General features: G+C 47.2%; 1 long non-coding RNA gene across 1 annotated transcript; it reads left to right on the top strand.

Moving 5' to 3' along the window:
• The first annotated feature begins 7,612 nt into the window (after window positions 1-7,612).
• On the top strand, window positions 7,613-17,079 carry LOC136476507 (uncharacterized). Its single transcript, XR_010763627.1, has 3 exons — window positions 7,613-7,938; window positions 8,044-8,230; window positions 16,585-17,079. It is a non-coding gene; the product is annotated as an uncharacterized lncRNA (long non-coding RNA).
• Window positions 17,080-17,088: the final 9 nt, after the last annotated feature.

The following is a 17,088-nucleotide window of genomic DNA, read 5'->3' as shown; positions in this document are numbered from 1 at the left end:
TCATCTCAACCTTCTTGTTCGATCCTAACCTCGAGCCATGCCCACAGAATCTCCATCGAAGGGGAGGCAGTGGGCCACCTGGGTCGGTCTCCGGAATGACCCAAGCATCTGCCGGGACGCAGGTTAAGGAGCAGTGGAATGCCACATGCGGGCTATGCCGACCCCGTCATGAACAACGGACCCGGATTTCACTTGAACGTGCTCGTTAGCGAGCTCACCGAGCGCATCACTCGAGCCATCGAGGCAAGCGACGTTAGCTCAGCCCCTCTGGTTGCGGAAACCATGGACGGGGTAACGCATGAAACTCAGCCGACCCCTACCGAGCCCAACGGGGCTCAGAGGCACGGCACGACAACACCTGGATCTGCGACACCAATTCTCCCGATCCCTTAGCATGCCTCGCCTGTGCCCGATGCCTGGGTCCGCGAGTCCATCTCGCCCGATCCCTTGGCTATCCCACGGCTGCGCCCGACGCTTGGATCCGCAACATCGATTCGCCTGATCCCTCCGCACACCTCGGCTACGCTCGACGCCTGGATCTGTGAGTCTGTCTCGCCCGATCCCTCGGCTGTCCCACGGCTGCGCCCGACGCCTGGATCCATGACTTCGATTCGCCCAATCCCTCAGCACGCTTCGGCTGCGCCCGACGCCTGAGTCCACGAGTCCGTCTCGCCCGATCCCTCAGCTGTCCCACAGCTGCGCCCGACGCCTGGATCCACGACTCCGATTCGCCTGATCCCTCAGCATGCCTCGGCTGCGCCCAACGCCTGGGTCTGTGAGTCCGTCTCGCCCGATCCCTTGGCTGTTCCACGGCTGTGCTCGGCGCCTAGATCCGCGACTCCGATTCGCCCGATCCCTTAGCTATCCCATGGCTGCGCCCGACGCCTGGATCCACGACTCTGATTCGCCTGATCCCTCAGCACGCCTTGGCTGCGCCCGACGCCTGGGTCCATGAGTCCGTCTCACCCGATCCCTCGGCTGTCCCACGGCTGCGCCCGATGCCTAGATCCGCGACTCCGATTCGCCCTATCCCTCAGCACGCCCGACGCCTGGTCAGCGAGTCCGTCTCACCCGATCCCTTGTCGCGCCCGACAGCTGCGCCCGACGCCAGGATCCGCGACTTCGACTCATTCGAACCCTCAGCGCGTCCGTCGCCTTGGTTGACGACTCCGACTCATCCGGTCCCTCAGCCGTGCCCAAACGCCTGGGTCTGCGCTCCTAGAAACGATAGATCAGAAACTGAGAAGAGGAGGCTACGCTCACCAAGGTGCACACGCACACACCCGCTGACAATACCCCCAGGCGATTCTGCCCAAATCACCCGGAAACTCGGGGGCTACTATGTGCATGCTGCGTGATTGCATCTAGAAGAGCTGATTTTTGGGTTAATAAAATAAAAAAAGAAAGAACACAAAGGTTTTTTTATTTGTGTTCCTGGCTTGCACGTCAGCAACATCATGCGCTGATTGAGGCACTAAGCTCCATTACGAAGAGCATGCGGCCACCACCTGCATGGACCGAACGCCGTAGCCTATGCATGTCTGCGCATGACTCATAGGCCAGACAGAGCAATGTCGTAGGCAGGCCTATGGACACGCCGCACCGAGCATTCTAAATCCCGGAGACTTCCGCAATTCCATGTCAGACTCGCACACTCGAATACCTCATGTTCCAGCACGCACACCGTCGAACAGCTGCATGTATGTGCCGCGACCTGAAGTCATAGACATCGTGGCCTGGCCTGAACGCCACCTCTGCACGGTGCAAGAAGCACCTCCACAAAGCTCGCATGTCATAAGCCCAACCTACCTCGCACGAACATTGACACCGTGTACTCCGCGGCCTGCACGTCGCTCAGCCATATCCTTGGCTCACACGTAATTGTACAATCCAGCCAGCCTGAATGCTGCTTACTTGTCTATTAGGTAAGAATTTTGCATTAAAGAAAGCAAAAATACGGCATGAAGCTGTAAAAATATTGTCTTAATCCCGTTGATCATACAATTGCTAGATAGGCACAGGAACATGTAGTTCCAACATGCTAATAATCTACATCTTTGTTCGGCTTTGAAAATTTTATAACCTGTATTTTTAGCACGCCTGAAGAATTGTGAACTTGATGCTAGCAAGCAGCTCATCACCGTGGCTAATCATCAAGCTTGCAGCTACATGTACCACAAATTCCTAGAAGAAAATCATTTTTACAAAAAATCCCTGTGTTTGTATACATTTATAGTATTTAATTTATGTTCATGTATATGTACCACTTTGATTTTTTATGCTCCTTTGAATGCATTTATTTATATATCACACGTTATGAAGTATATACCATGTAATTGCAAGAATAAAATCTTGAATAATTACATTAGAAACATGGTATAAGGTATATGGACTCTCTAAATCCTGCAGACCTTAGACTTATATCCTCAAGGGGCTCATATCTATTTTCTTTCCTAGCAGTGTATAATTTTTGAGATGAATGAATGCTTGGTATTAATTCTAAAAATTTGCATATACCATCATCCTAAAAAATGTTGAGACGCTTCTAAGAATATTTTGAATAACCGTTCACTATCTTTTTGCACCTTGCTACCTGTTTACATGTAGTAAACTTATATGCACATGGTCCAATTTATGTTAACATATGCATGCATCAAAAAAAGAAGAAATTTCCTAGAATTACTCAGAATAGTAGAATTATTTGTTATAGTCATTATTAAATCCATGTAGGATATTTTGTTACCATTGAAGTATAGTGAACTTAGGATATATTTCCTGATTACTCTCTAGAATGAGTATATGGCCAGGAGAAATAAAAAATGCATTGTGGGACTCACTGCATGAGAAAAATCTCAAATTATGATTACCAAATATCATATTACACTGAAAGTCGAATTTTTAAGCTTGTATGCTATAGATCGAGGTATAATGCTGCTCTATAAACAATAGCTTGAAGCTTTGTATTAAATGTCTAGAAGATAAGATGGTAAATAAGATTTTATTAATGTATATTCACGAAGAAATGTCTCTTGTGTATAGAATAACAAAGAGCAATGTAATACATGAAGTATTGAATTTATCATTAGAAATTACTCAAATGAAAGTTGAGTTAGAATTTTTAGACAGCTCTATGAACAAGGATATATGACTTGCATATGTTACACTCCTAAAAGGATCATGATTACATATCACCACTATGAAATAAAGCATGCATGAAGGTGCTAAATGTCAAACATAGAAGCCAAGACATGTAAGAATGGGTAATGAATTTTTAAGGTTTCTCTGAAGAACTTAAACCATGTGCTACTTGTATTGTCTTTAAACTTATACTATGTAGAAGTATTAGTATATAAGTAGTGGTGGTGCATTAAGTTTTAATTCCCATTAAATTAAGTGGTTAATGGTTATTTTATTAGCTTAAAGACTAATATAAAATATTTAATATTCTTAGTTGCAATTCTTACTTGAAGTAATATGTGTTTATTTCTCATGGAATAAATTAGATTTATATGTTTCACATATAAACAATTGTCTATTTTTGCCTATCTAAATAAGTTTTTCATTAATTTTATTCAGAAAGAAGCCTCAATTAACCATGAAGGTTATATTTCTTTGTGTATTATTACCATGTAGGTAGAAGGGAAACTGGATTTTCTATAAGCACATGAACAATTGGACTGTATTAGCATATTAACTGATCTTAGAAGGACCAATTTAGCCAAAAAATTGTATAATAAAAAACTAAGTCTATAATACTTTAGCCCAGAAACTAGAAGTTTATGTCCTACCCTGAATCTGTTATTGTATACTGAATAGTATACTGGATATGTGAATTTCATGCCACAATCATTGAATATTAGGAGTATGATTGAATTCTATGGAACATTTGAAATGTTTATTCATAGATGCATGAAGCTTATTACTACTTGAAGTAATTATGGCATGAAAAGGGGGAGGAATTTTAGGTAAAGGCATAATTAAATATGGGTAATATATATTTAATAGGCATAGCCTTGCTAAATCTATTTTTAAGTGCATGTATCAGGACTTGAAGTCCTAGCCACGTCCTCTCCGACCGAGTTAACTTTCTCTACATTGCACGAATTGGAAGTAAGCTTGTAGCTTTGCATTTTGTTGTTATCTATTACGTTGGATTGAATACTAATATTCCACATTACACATGAATGTGTATCACTATGTTGTGCTCTCGTTGAGCTGCAACTTCTCCACTCCTGCATGAGTATTAGCATAGAAGCTATATTCGTAGCTTGTAGCTACTACCTTTTCTCCTCATAATTAAATTCGCTAGCTACCACGCTTGTTCTCGTTGAACTAAGAAATATTTTGCATTCAATGCGTTGCATGCATAAGCAATACATTGGTCTATGGCCAAGTAGCCTAAGATCAGGGGGAGTCGGTTAATCTAAAATTAGCTAAATAGAGAAGTGACCCAATTGATGGAATGAATAATCATGGAATTAAGATGGTGGATTACACACTTAGATGATTTAGGATTTTTAAAGAAAAGGCATTTCGAAAATTTTGTATTAATGGCAATTAGAAATTTCTAGAAGAAATTCCATATGATTTTGAATGTTGCGTATTATATACATTTGAAGTATATGATCAATTTTTATGTATAAGTAATTAGATCATTTTTTGCTAAACAATAAAGAAGCTAGACAATGAAATAGTTTTCTAAACCATGATATGTGCAAATCAGGGGGAGAATATCCCTAAATTTGTAGGAATGCTGAACATTCTTAAGTGCACTTTATGTATTCTAGCTCGCTGCATTTAGTGAATAATAACCCCCGTGTTAAAATATGTGCGTGAATATTTCTCATAAAACTACATCATAGCATACATGAATGGGCCACCACTTATAGTTGGAGATACATGAATTTAAATTATTTTAAGCCCATGATAGGTGATATCTTTTGAAGTATGCTATTAAAGATCTAATATTGACATTAGGGGGAGAGAAAGCCTATGTTGAATGCCAAATATTATTTTCATAGAAGAAAAATGGTCTTAAGAGAGAAAAAAATATTCCTTGAAGCTTGAAGCAGGAATAGCATCACGCACTAAATTAAACAATAGTTTGATTAATGCTCTTGTGAAGCATGAAGTGGAGCATATACCAGATATTTTTGAAAATGAGAGGAGTAACTTGAAGTTATAAACCAGAAGTTATATTTACTAGTAGTAAACTAAATGTTGTATACTATCAAGCTAAAATCTATGGGACGCCTGTGGATTCTAGTTTAGTATGTACGCGTTGGATAAAAATAAAATAAAACTCCTCCATTCTCATGAAGAGAACACCTCATGAAGAAGGTTAAGCACCTCATGAAGAGGATCATCATGAAGATGAAATCCAACACACTAAATGCGCGCATCATTAGTGTTGGGTATGCAGAACAACAAATCATCTCTTGTTTGGGAAATAACAAAGAGACAGAATAATCGACAATGTTACCTCTGTAGTTGCAAATGTTTCTCTTATGAGAACCCGGATCCAGAAAATAAAGTCCAAGGCAAAATCGCCTGTAGCGATTATATCAGGTCAATGATCAATGCAATTGAGGTTGAATCTCCTACTAAGAAAAAATAAATGTTCTGATATATCTCTAGTAAATGAAATGAATGAATATGAAATATGCAGTTAATAAATGGATCATGAAGATCCATATAGTTCCTGAAGAATATAAAGTGCAACAAATAAAAATTAAATCTCATATAAAGTATTAAAAAGTCTAAGGTATAATATATTCCTGAATGAATATTGAAGTCTCAAGAAGAGCATGTCCTGGAAGGAATAGTCATCGAATGACTTTGTAGTGAATAACACTATCTCATTGTATATATCACATAATAATCTCTCCTGTAGTAGAGAATATATCTCATAGAAAAGAAATGTTATTCACTCAGAATGAGAACATCCTTGAAGGATTTATCAGTCGATTCTTAAAAAGCATCATTAATCCATAAGTGAATATAGACCCAAAGAAAGCAAATGATGAATCATAAACACCATGGAGGTGTCATACAAACACTCAAAAAGTGTATATCGTAAAGCTAGCAATGAAGTTTTGGTATCCTCTAAATATCATAGAATGTATGAGAATAATGATTATTTTGGCAATTGAATTATCCCCTAAACATCAAATGCAAGACTGTATTTATTATTTAGTGGTACGATCAAAATCCTGAAGATTTATAGAAAATGTAATTTAGAAATCCACTGAGTAAGAATTAGAGAAGTATTCAAATTCTAGTATAAGATTCGATGCACTATCTAGAAGATATTGAATATTGTAACTTATTTACACCCATAATCCTCTGAAAGGATTTATTATCCTAAAGGATAAATTTTATTTGTTTTGCACAACTAATAAGTAGTTATTTATGCATGAAGCATATTGCTCTTGTTTACTCATATTATAATTCATTGAAGAATGATAAGCCAACATTTTGAAAGATATAGTATTATGGTACTGCATACCATTATTAACCACATATTTATAAAAAGTGTGGACTGAACAATGAAATTCAAAGGATGTCTTTACGAGGAAATGCAATTTGAGTAAATCTACTTTAAAGATAATTAAAACCACTAGAATTACAAATATCAAGTAGATCATACTTACTAAAACATTGAAGTTTATGCATAGATCATGAAGATAAATATCTATTCATAAAGAATGGAATATTCTGAAGAATACATGATCAAGAAGGTTAAATGTTGTACTCTTTTTTCCTATGTGAGTTTTTACCTGAAGGTTTCTCACGCAAGGTTTTTAATGAGACAACATGTGCAATGCAATTAACGAATGCGATGTACTCTTTTCTCCAAGAACCATTTTTCCACTGGGTTTTCGGATAGAGTTTTTAATGAGGCATATGCATATCGTGGTAATCATCCAAAGAAAAGTGTTATAAAATATACGGACTCTATCCTAAAAGGAAATAAAAATGAGGAATCATAATCCTAGTCTGTTTCGACGTGTTCGGCTGTCGGGAAGTTACTGATGCGGCTGGCTGGCCCGGCGTGTTTGGCTACAGTAACATGTGAGGGATAGCAGTCAGCCCAGCCAGCCGAACACGCCCTTTGTACGTGGGCTCTTATTAAACTCTTAGACCTTGATATGACTATATATATGTGTGAGTTCTATGTTGTAATCATTAGTATTGAGAGAAATAAAGAATAGTCTCCCTATCTCTCGTGTCTGTGTGTTCTATTTTTATCTATTATGTTGATTATGAGAGACGAAGATGAGAAGATCCGGTAACATGTTTTATAACAATAATTTGAGTTAATTCCGGCGATCAGCTTCCAGCTGCGTGGAATCGGACGCAACCGTATCGCGCCCTGCTGCGCGAGTCCCGCAAGATGGCTACATCGGCGACTACGAGCCATGCGAACAAGGACGCAACGGGAGTTCCACGGCCGGGCAGCCATCGACGACTGTGAGCCATGCGGACCAGGGCTGTGTTCGGCTGGCAGTATTTTTAACTGTAGCAGCTGGAAAACACTGTAGCAACCAGAATTTTACGAGAGAAAAATACACTCCGGCTAGAAAAAAAAGCTGGCCGACCGGTCGGCCGAACAGGCTCAAGGAAGCAGCGGGAGCTTCCTCGGGCGTCATCGTCACCGGATGGGGAGGCTAGCGGTGGATCTTGGCGTCCTTGGCTCAAATCCATGAGACGAGTGGCGGCGGCGAGCCCTCGGTCCACCGTCTAGCTAAGGGGCACGAGACTCCTCTGAGCGTCCACGGCGGCGTCGCGGAGTTCCGCCTCGCGGATGGCAGTGTGCTAGAGGTCCCCGGCTTGGTGAGGACCGCTCCCTAGGATGGCTATGAGGCATTTTGCTGTGCGACTCCGCACCTAGCACCCACCAAGCCTCGTCGTCTCCGTGCCCGAGTGGTATTCCGGGTCTGCTCATAGTCCTCTGTCTCCTGCATTAGCTAGCTTTATTTGTGTGAGCTTTCCATGATGATGAATCCATTTCTACGCAATTTATTACTATCTTTCTTTTAGGTTCTCAATGGCAAATTAACGGAGCGATGTTGAAGAACAGAAAAGAATCTTGGCACTTAAAAAGATCGAAGGATCATGGATCAACCGAAGTTGGTGTTGCCTTTCTCTCCACCATCGTTGGTGAAGGACAAGGAGGCCAAAAACTGAGCTAAGTGACGAGCGAGCATTCGTCTTTTCTAGCCTGCAGGTGTGTGTTTCTGTTTGTGGTTTGTGAGGTATACGGCACGTCATAACTAATGGAGCTTTGGTTGTATATAGAACATGTTTACTATCATCTCCCCTTTCCTTTATATGTAGCGAATGAAGTTGTATCATATTCTCTGTTTGGTTTTTGAGGCACGTTATTGTCATAATTAGAGCTAACGGTATATGTGTGTTTTCTTATGTCTGACGTTGTTAGCTATGATAGTAGTAGTAAATTGGTTAGTAATTCCTTGCTATTAGTTCCTCCTTAAAACCAAATGATCTTTCTCCATAGCTAAAATGCATTGTTACTTTCTAAATAAAAAAAGCCCTGACAGACCAATTGATTTTACTAATTGACTGAAATTTGGTTTTTATTTTTACCGAAAATCAAATAGGCGATGTTTCTTTGAAAGACAGAAACCATATTCTATTACAGTGTAAAGTAAATTTGAAAAATGTCCTTTTTTTGTACAAAATGCAAATATCTTTCCCATACCGTATAGTTGTGTGTCATGTGGGGCCGCCCCTATTCTAGGAAACGACGCATCAGAGACGACCGTCGCGCTACTGAACGCGCGGAGCAGGCTATTTCAATCGGTGGCTAGGAATAGAAAGAGAGATCAAATTAGTTTCTAAGATTGAGGAGTAATTAGCTCCTAGTTGTTAGGCTCAAGGCCTATTTAGCCATGTACGTGGGCAAGGAATAAAGCAAGTAAGACATTACCCATCTAATCTATCTTCTCCTACCTTAAACAAGCCACCCGCAGAGGGGGGAAAACCTCGCGGTGAGCCTGGAGCGCGACTACGAGTTACGTAGTCGCGGTCCGGTGTCCCTGGGTGCCGACGCCCTTGACAACCTGGTATCGCGATCCAGGTCCTACTCCGTCTCGCCGCCGCCGCCACCGCCGCCGATTCGCGCTCACTCCGTCCAGCCTTCCCCACCACGCCCCACTGCCTCCGCGCACCCAGCACCGTCTCCAGCCGTCGTCATGGGAGAGCAGCCCAACGCTGCCCTTCAGGCGACCCTAGACGCATTAGCCGCCACCCTGAAGACGCTCCATACCTCCATCGAAGCCAATACCCAGGCGATCAGGCGCCTGAGCGAGGAGCGCTCCTCGTGGTCGTCATCCTCCAAGGGCGGGACTGGCAAACACCATCAGGATCGGCCGCCGCGGTTCCAGAAGCTCGACTTTCCGCGCTATGATGGCAAGTCCGATCCGCTGATCTTCATCAACCGATGCGAGTCCTACTTCCACCAGCAGTGGATCATGGAGGAAGAGAAGGTGTGGATGGCTTCCTACAACCTGGAAGAGGGCGCCCAGATGTGGTACATCCAGGTCCAGGAAGACGAGGGCATTCCCTCATGGCGCCGCTTCAAGGACCTTCTCCACCTCCGCTACGGGCCACCGCTGCGCTCCAACACCCTCCACGAATTGGCCTCCTGCAAGCGCACGGGCACCGTCGCGGACTACTCGGACCGCTTCCAAGCGCTCCTTCCCCGTGTTGGGCGTCTCGATGAGGAACAACGCGTCCAGCTCTTCACCGGGGGTCTTCAGCCGCCGCTCAGCCTCGACATTGAGGTCCACAATCCGCAAACCATCGCCGGCGCTATGAGCCTCACCCGCAAGCTGGAGTTATGGGAGCAGTACGCGGTGCTCGCCCCGCGAGCAGCAACAAGGGGACTGCTGCCCGCGCCTCCGCAGCGCCTGGCGCTGCCTGCACCACCGGGGGCCAATCCCCCTGCCCCGAACACCGTCATCGTAGAGGGCCGGCCGATCAAGCGTATGTCCACAACCGAACAGGAAGAGCGCCGTCGGCTGGGCCTCTGCTACAACTACGACGAAAAATTCATTCGCGGTCACAACCGCGTCTGCAAGTGCCTATTTTTACTGGACGCCGCCATGGAGGACGAGGAGGATCTGACGGAATCCTCCGAACCGGCGACTGCTGAGGAGGAGTCGCCCATCTTCTCCCTTCACGCCATCGCGGGCGTCCGCTTCACTGACACCATGCAGCTCGACATTGACATCGGTGGTACCTCACTCATCGCGCTTCTGGACTCAGGGTCTACTCACAACTTCATCTCTGAGTTCGCAGCGCAGCGCATCGGCCTTCCCCTCCAACGTCGTCCTCGCCTCATGGCTATAGTGGCGAACGGCGAACGTGTGGCTTGCGTCGGTGTCATCTGCCAGGCCACGGTCACCATCCACGGCGTCCTCTTCCACACCGATCTTTTTGTCATGCCGCTTGCAGGTTACGGCATGGTGTTGGGCACATAGTGGCTGGCGACGCTGGGCCCTGTCCTGTGGGATTTTGGTGCCCGCACCATGACGTTCCAGCGGCAGGGCCAGTCCATCTGTTAGCAGGGGGTTCCCGGGCCTGAGGCGCCCGTTGTCCGCACCACCACTGCCACAATGACCCTACTGGCCGAGCTGCTCGCATCCTTCGACGACATCTTCACCGAGCCGCATGGCCTACTGTCGATCCGCTTACGGGACCACGGCATCACTCTTGTCCCGGGTTCGCAGCCGGTCGCAGTGCGCCCCTACTGCTACCTGGCAACACACAAGGATGAGCTAGAATGCCAGTGCGCCGTGATGCTGCACCAAGGCCTCATTCGTCAGAGCTCTTCGGCGTTCTCTTCGCCCGTCCTCCTCGTCAAGAAAGTGGATGGCTTGTGGTGGTTCTGCATCGACTACCGCGCTCTGAACGCCATCACCATCAAGGACGCCTTCCCCATTCCCATCGTCGATGAGCTGCTAGACGAGCTCCACGGCGCCAAGTTCTTTACCAAGCTAGACCTTCGCTCTGGCTATCATCAAGTCCGCATGCGCGTGGACGACATCGCTAAGACGGCGTTCCGCACCCATGATGGCCTCTACGAGTTCCTAGTCACGCCGTTCGGGTTGTGCAACGCCCCGGCAACATTCCAAGCTCTGATGAACGACGTGCTGCGGCCCTTCCTTCGGTGCTTCGTTCTGGTATTTTTTATGACATTTTGATCTACAGTGCATCGTGGGCGGATCACCTGCGCCATCTGCGGGCCGTCTTCGTCGTCCTGCAGCAGCACCGACTGTTCGTCAAGCGCTCCAAATGCGCTTTTGGCGAGCGCTCCATTGCCTACCTGGGGCATGTCATCTCCAATGCCGGCGTCGCCATGGATCCCGCCAAGGTGCAGGCGGTCTCTGACTAACCCCAACCCCGTTTGGCTCGCGTAGTGCGGGGGTTCTTGGGCCTTGCGGGCTATTACCGCAAGTTCATCCACGACTACGGCACCATCATAGCCCCACTTACGGCGTTGCTAAAGAAGGACGGCTTCTCCTGGACCGACGATGCCACCGTGGCTTTCCAGGCCCTCAAAGCCGCGGTCACCTCGGCGCCGGTCCTGGCGCTGCCGGACTTCACACGGCCGTTCGTCGTCGAGTGCGACGCGTCCACCCACGGCTTTGGGGCTGTGCTGATCTAGGACAAGCACCCCATCGCTTACTTCAGTCGACCGGTGGCCCCACGGCATCGCTCCCTCGCCGCGTACGAGCGAGAGCTCATCGGTCTCATCCACGCCATTCGACACTGGCGGCCATACCTGTGGGGACATCGCTTCACCGTGCGTACGGACCACTATAGCTTGAAGTTCCTCCTTGACCAGCGCCTCACCACGATCCCGCAACACCACTGGGTCGGGAAGCTGCTCGGGTTCGACTTCATAGTGGAATACAAGCCCGGCGCACAGAACACGGTGGCAGACGCTCTCTCCCGCCGCGACACAGAGGACAGCGCCGTTCTGGCCTTCTCCGCTCTGCGCTTTGACTACATCGACCGCCTGCGTCAGGCTTAGGCCACTGACCCTGCCTTGGTCGCCCTCCGGGACGAGCTCACTGCAGGTTCACGCGTAGCGCCATGGGCTCTCACTGACGACTTGGTGACATATGATGGCCGGCTGTACGTGCCTCCAGCATCGCGTCTTTTTACCGAGCTCCTGGCCACGGTGCACGAGTGAAAGGTCCTAATATGGCTAGAGGGGGGGGGGTGAATAGCCTATTTAAAAATCTACAAATCAACTAGAGCAATTTGATTAGTATGACAAATAGCGTAATGCAAACTTGCTCTAGCTCTACAAGGGTTGCAAGCCACCTATCCAACAATTCTAGTTGCAATGATTACTTAGGCACACAAACTTGCTATGTAATTACTCACTAAGAGCTCTCAACCTTGCTACTCTAAAGAGCTCAACTAGATGAATATAAATAATAAAGCAAGCTCTCAATTCTAATTACACTAAAGAGCTTGTGTCAACTAGTTTGCAAGAATGTAAATAAGTGAGTAGAGTGATTATACCGACATGTAGGGGATGAACCAATCACAAGATGAATATATAGCCAATCATCGGGAGAATGCCAAAGACAAGAGACAATCGATTTTCTCCCGAGGTTCACGTGCTTGCCAACACGCTAGTCCCCGTTGTGTCGACCAACACTTGGTGGTTCGGCGGCTAAGAGGTGTTTCACAAACCTCGTCCACACGATAGGACACCGTAAGAACCGACCCACAAGTGAGGTAACTCAATGACACGAGCAATTTACTAGAGTTACCTTTCGGCACTCCGCCGGGGAAGGTACAACTCCCCTTACAATCACCGAAGACGGCCACGAACAATCACCAACTCGTGCCGATCCTTCACCGCTGCTCCAACCGTCTAGGTGGTGGCAACCACCAAGAGAAACAAGCGAAATCCGCAGCGCAACACGAATACCGAGTGCCTCTAGATGCAATCACTCAAGCAATGCACTTGGATTCTCTCCCAATCTCACAATGATGATGGATCAATGATGGAGATGAGTGGGAGGACTTTGGCTAAGCTCACAAGGTTGCTATGTCAATGAAAATGTGCAAGAGTTATCCTTTGAGCCGGCCATGGGGCTATAAATAGAGCCCCCATCAAATAGAGCCGTTGTACCCCTTCACTGGGCAAAACACGCTCTGACCGGACGCTCCGGTCATACCGACCGGACGCTGGCCCTCAGCGTCCGGTCGCCCGATGGACGCCACGCGTCACCAGCTTCAAACGATGTTCGTCAGATTTCAACGGCTACAAAGCTGACCGGACGCTCCGGTCAAAACTGACCGGACACTAAAGCCCCAGCATCCGGTCGTTTCCAGTAAGCTCCCCGAGGCATGTTTTTTCGACCGAACGCGTCCGGTCCACCTTGACCGGACGCAGCCAGCGTCCGGTGCTCAACCCTTAGCCATTGTGTAGACCCGTCAGTTTGACCGGACGCAGAAACCAGCGTCCGGTGCATCTCAGGTCCAGCGTCCGGTGCAACACCGAAACTGGCGACCTCTCTGCCAGCTCGACCGGACGCAGCCTTTCAGCGTCCGGTCGCTGAGTGACCCAGCGTCCGGTCAGTAGATCGACGCCAGCATCATTTCGACCAACTCCATTTCAACTCTAACTTCTTCACCCTTGCTCAAGTGTGCCAACCACCAAGAATTTTGCATCCGGCGCAATAGGAAATAGACATTTCATTTTCTCGAAAGCGCCGAATCCCGCCGAGCTTGTGAGGCGGGAGGGAGAGAGGGACCCAAACCCATCTCAACCCTGCAAACACCTTGTGCACATGTGTTAGCATATTTTCACAAATATTATCAAGGGTGTTAGCACTCCACTAGATCCTAAATGCATATGCAATGAGTTAGAGCATCTAGTGGCACTTTGATAACCGCATTCCGATACGAGTTTCACTCCTCTTAATAGTACGGCTATCTATCCTAAATGTGATCACACTCACTAAGTGTCTTGATCACTAAAACAAAATGGCTCCTACATTTTATACCTTTGCCTTGAGCCTTTTGTTTTTCTCTTTCTTCTTTTCCAAGTTCAAGCGTTTGATCATCACCATGCTATCACCATTGTCATGATCTTCGTCATTGCTTCATCACTTGGAGTAGTGCTACCTATCTCATAATCACTTTGATAAACTAGGTTAGCACTTAGGGTTTCATCAATTAACCAAAACCAAACTAGAGCTTTCAACGAGGACGGCCACGAGGGGGTGCAACGCACCTTGCATCGCCTTTGCTGGGACTTCCACTTCCCCGACATGCGCCGCATCATCCAAGATTTCGTGCGTGCCTGCGCCATGTGCCAGTGGTACAAGTTGGAACATCTTCACCCTGCAGGGTTGCTGCTTCCCCTGCCGGTTCCAACGACGATCTGGGTGGACATCGGGCTGGACTTCGTGGAGGCGCTGCCGCATGTACGAGGGAAGTCCATCATCTTAACGGTGGTGGATCGCTTCAGCAAGTATTGCCATTTCATTCCCCTCGCCCACCTGTACTTGGCGGAGTCTATGGCTCAGGCATTCTTCACCGACATCGTGTGCCTCCATGGGATGCTACAGTCATAGTGTCCGACCGCGACCCGATGTTCACCTCTATGTTCTGGAAGGAGCTGATGCGGCTCATGGGTGCCAAGCTGCACATGACGTCGGCGTTCCACCCACAGTCGGATGGCCAAACGGAGGCGGCCAACCGCATCATCGCCATGTACCTTCACTGCTTCACCAGCGACCGTCCTCGCCAGTGGCTTCGCTGGCTACCATGGGCCGAGTACACCTACAACACGGCATACCAAACGTCACTGCACGACACGCCGTTCCGGGTGGTCTACGGCCGCGACCCTCCTACCATCCAGTCTTATGAGCCGGGGGACACGCGGGTGGCTGCTGTGGCCAAGACCATGGCCAAGCGCGAGGAGTTCCTGGGGGATGTCCGGTACCGGCTGGAGCAAGCCCAGGCTGTGCAGAAGCTCCACTACGACAAGCAGCACCGTCACGTCTCCTACGCCGTGGGCGACTGGGTCCTGCTTCGCCTTCGCCATCGCCCAGTCGCGTCTCTATCCCAGGCGCCCAAAGGGAAGCTGCAGCCTCGCTTCTTTGGGCCCTACCGTGTCACCGAGCTCATCAACAAGGTGGCCGTCCGCCTCGCTCTTCCTCCACGCGCCAAACTTCATGATGTCTTCCATGTCGGCCTCCTCAAGAAGTGGGTGGGCGAGCCGCCAGCTGCTCCACCTCCTCTGCCGGTCATTCACAATGGTGCAGTGGAGCCAGAGCCGGACCGCGTTGTGCGCGCTCGTCTGGCCCGTGGGGTGCGTCAAGTGCTCATCCAGTGGAAGGGCGAACTTGCTGCCTCGTCAACATGGGAAGATTCGGACTCCTTCCGCGACAAGCATCCAGCGTTCCAGCTCGAGGACGAGCTGCTCGTCGAGGGGGGGAGAGATGTCATGTGGGGCCGCCCCTATTCTAGGAAACGGCGCGCCAGAGACGACCGTCGCGGTACTGAATGCGCGGCTGGCTCATAGCCGCCGGCCTTAGGCCATGCGGAACAGGCTATTTCAATCAGTGGCTAGGAATAGAAAGAGAGATCAAATTAATTCCTAAAATTGAGGAGTAATTAGCTCCTACTCCCTCCGTCCCGTAAAGACCGTCGCTGGAGAGTTTAAAATTTGTCCCGTAAAGACCGTCGCTGGGGAGTTGAACGCTGGCGTCACCAGTAATAAAAAAAGAAGCAAACTTCCTGTCCACTCGTTTCCTGCTCTCACACTTCCAGCCTCACCTGTAAAAAAAAGAGTCAGACGCGTGGACACACTTTCCTCCACTCATTTTCTGCTCCTGCACCTCCCCACTCCCCATCGATTAGCAGTGCCTGTTGTTCTTGGTAAACGTGCCTGGTCATAGAACGACGGTCATTGCGGGACGGAGGGAGTAGTTGTTAGGCTCAAGGCCTATTTAGCTATGTACGTGGGCAAGGAATAAAGCAAGTAAGATATTACTCATCTAATCTATCTTCTCCTACCTTAAACAAGCCACCGGTAGAGGGGGAAAGCCTCGCGGTGAGCCTGGAGCGCGACTACGAGTTACGTAGTCGCGGTCCGGCGTCCCTGGGTGCCGACACCCTTGACATTGTGCTTATGTGAAAGTGTACCTCAAGATAAATTTGCACACTCAAGAACCACATTTCATCACTAAAGCAGACATCTATCTTTTCTGGTGAATACTGTTGTGTGGTCATTGTAGATAGTTTTTTTCCTCACATGGTAGTGTTATTAGCAAGCATTGAATTGTGACTATGTTAGGACATTAAAATATGAAATCTCAGAATTACCTAATCGTTCTGAAGTAATTGAGCCCTTTCATTTTGGTTGCACTATATTTCTAAAAATAATAATTATAGCCATTTCATCATTTCTGGAAGAATAGAATTCTTTTGTTTGTTTCAACTATGGTTCCACTGATCATTCTCTGCCCACTTGCTGACATTCGTTTCTGGATGCATTGTTTTCTCTTTCCCATTTACCAGGGTGATGATAACAGACTGAAGGACGTACAATCTGAGGCCTCACGGGCTATCCAGAGTTTTAAGTATCTGAAGACAACACAAAAATTGCTTGTCGAGATTGTCACTATTTGAATGTGCACTATGCGAAAATAGATAAAGATCCTGCTGAAACAGGAAAAGTGAATGGCAAAGCCAATGATGGGGGGCTGAAAACGAGACAGTATCTCCACAGGAGCACAGTGTTGATGCAGCAGCGGAGCTTTCGAGTACTGAAAAACAAGTTTTTTTTTAATAATTTCTTAGAAACAATAGCTCCATAATAACATGATGAAACTTATTGCTGACATTATCTTCCTGGTTGGGCGCACATGGCAGGTATTTTCTGTATGGCAGGTATACATGCTGATGCATGCTGATTTTTCAAATCAAATTGTATAAACCAACCAGTTATTATCAGATGTTTTCTGCGAAAAAACATGTGTTTCGTTGGCATGCCTTGCTTAGTTGCTATCTGCATGATTGTGA

This window comes from Miscanthus floridulus, chromosome 8 (genome assembly GCF_019320115.1).
Source record: "Miscanthus floridulus cultivar M001 chromosome 8, ASM1932011v1, whole genome shotgun sequence".
NCBI classification, from domain to species: Eukaryota; Viridiplantae; Streptophyta; class Magnoliopsida; order Poales; family Poaceae; genus Miscanthus; species Miscanthus floridulus.
Note: the sequence above shows the minus strand (reverse complement) of the source record. Positions and strands in the feature narration are given on the sequence as shown.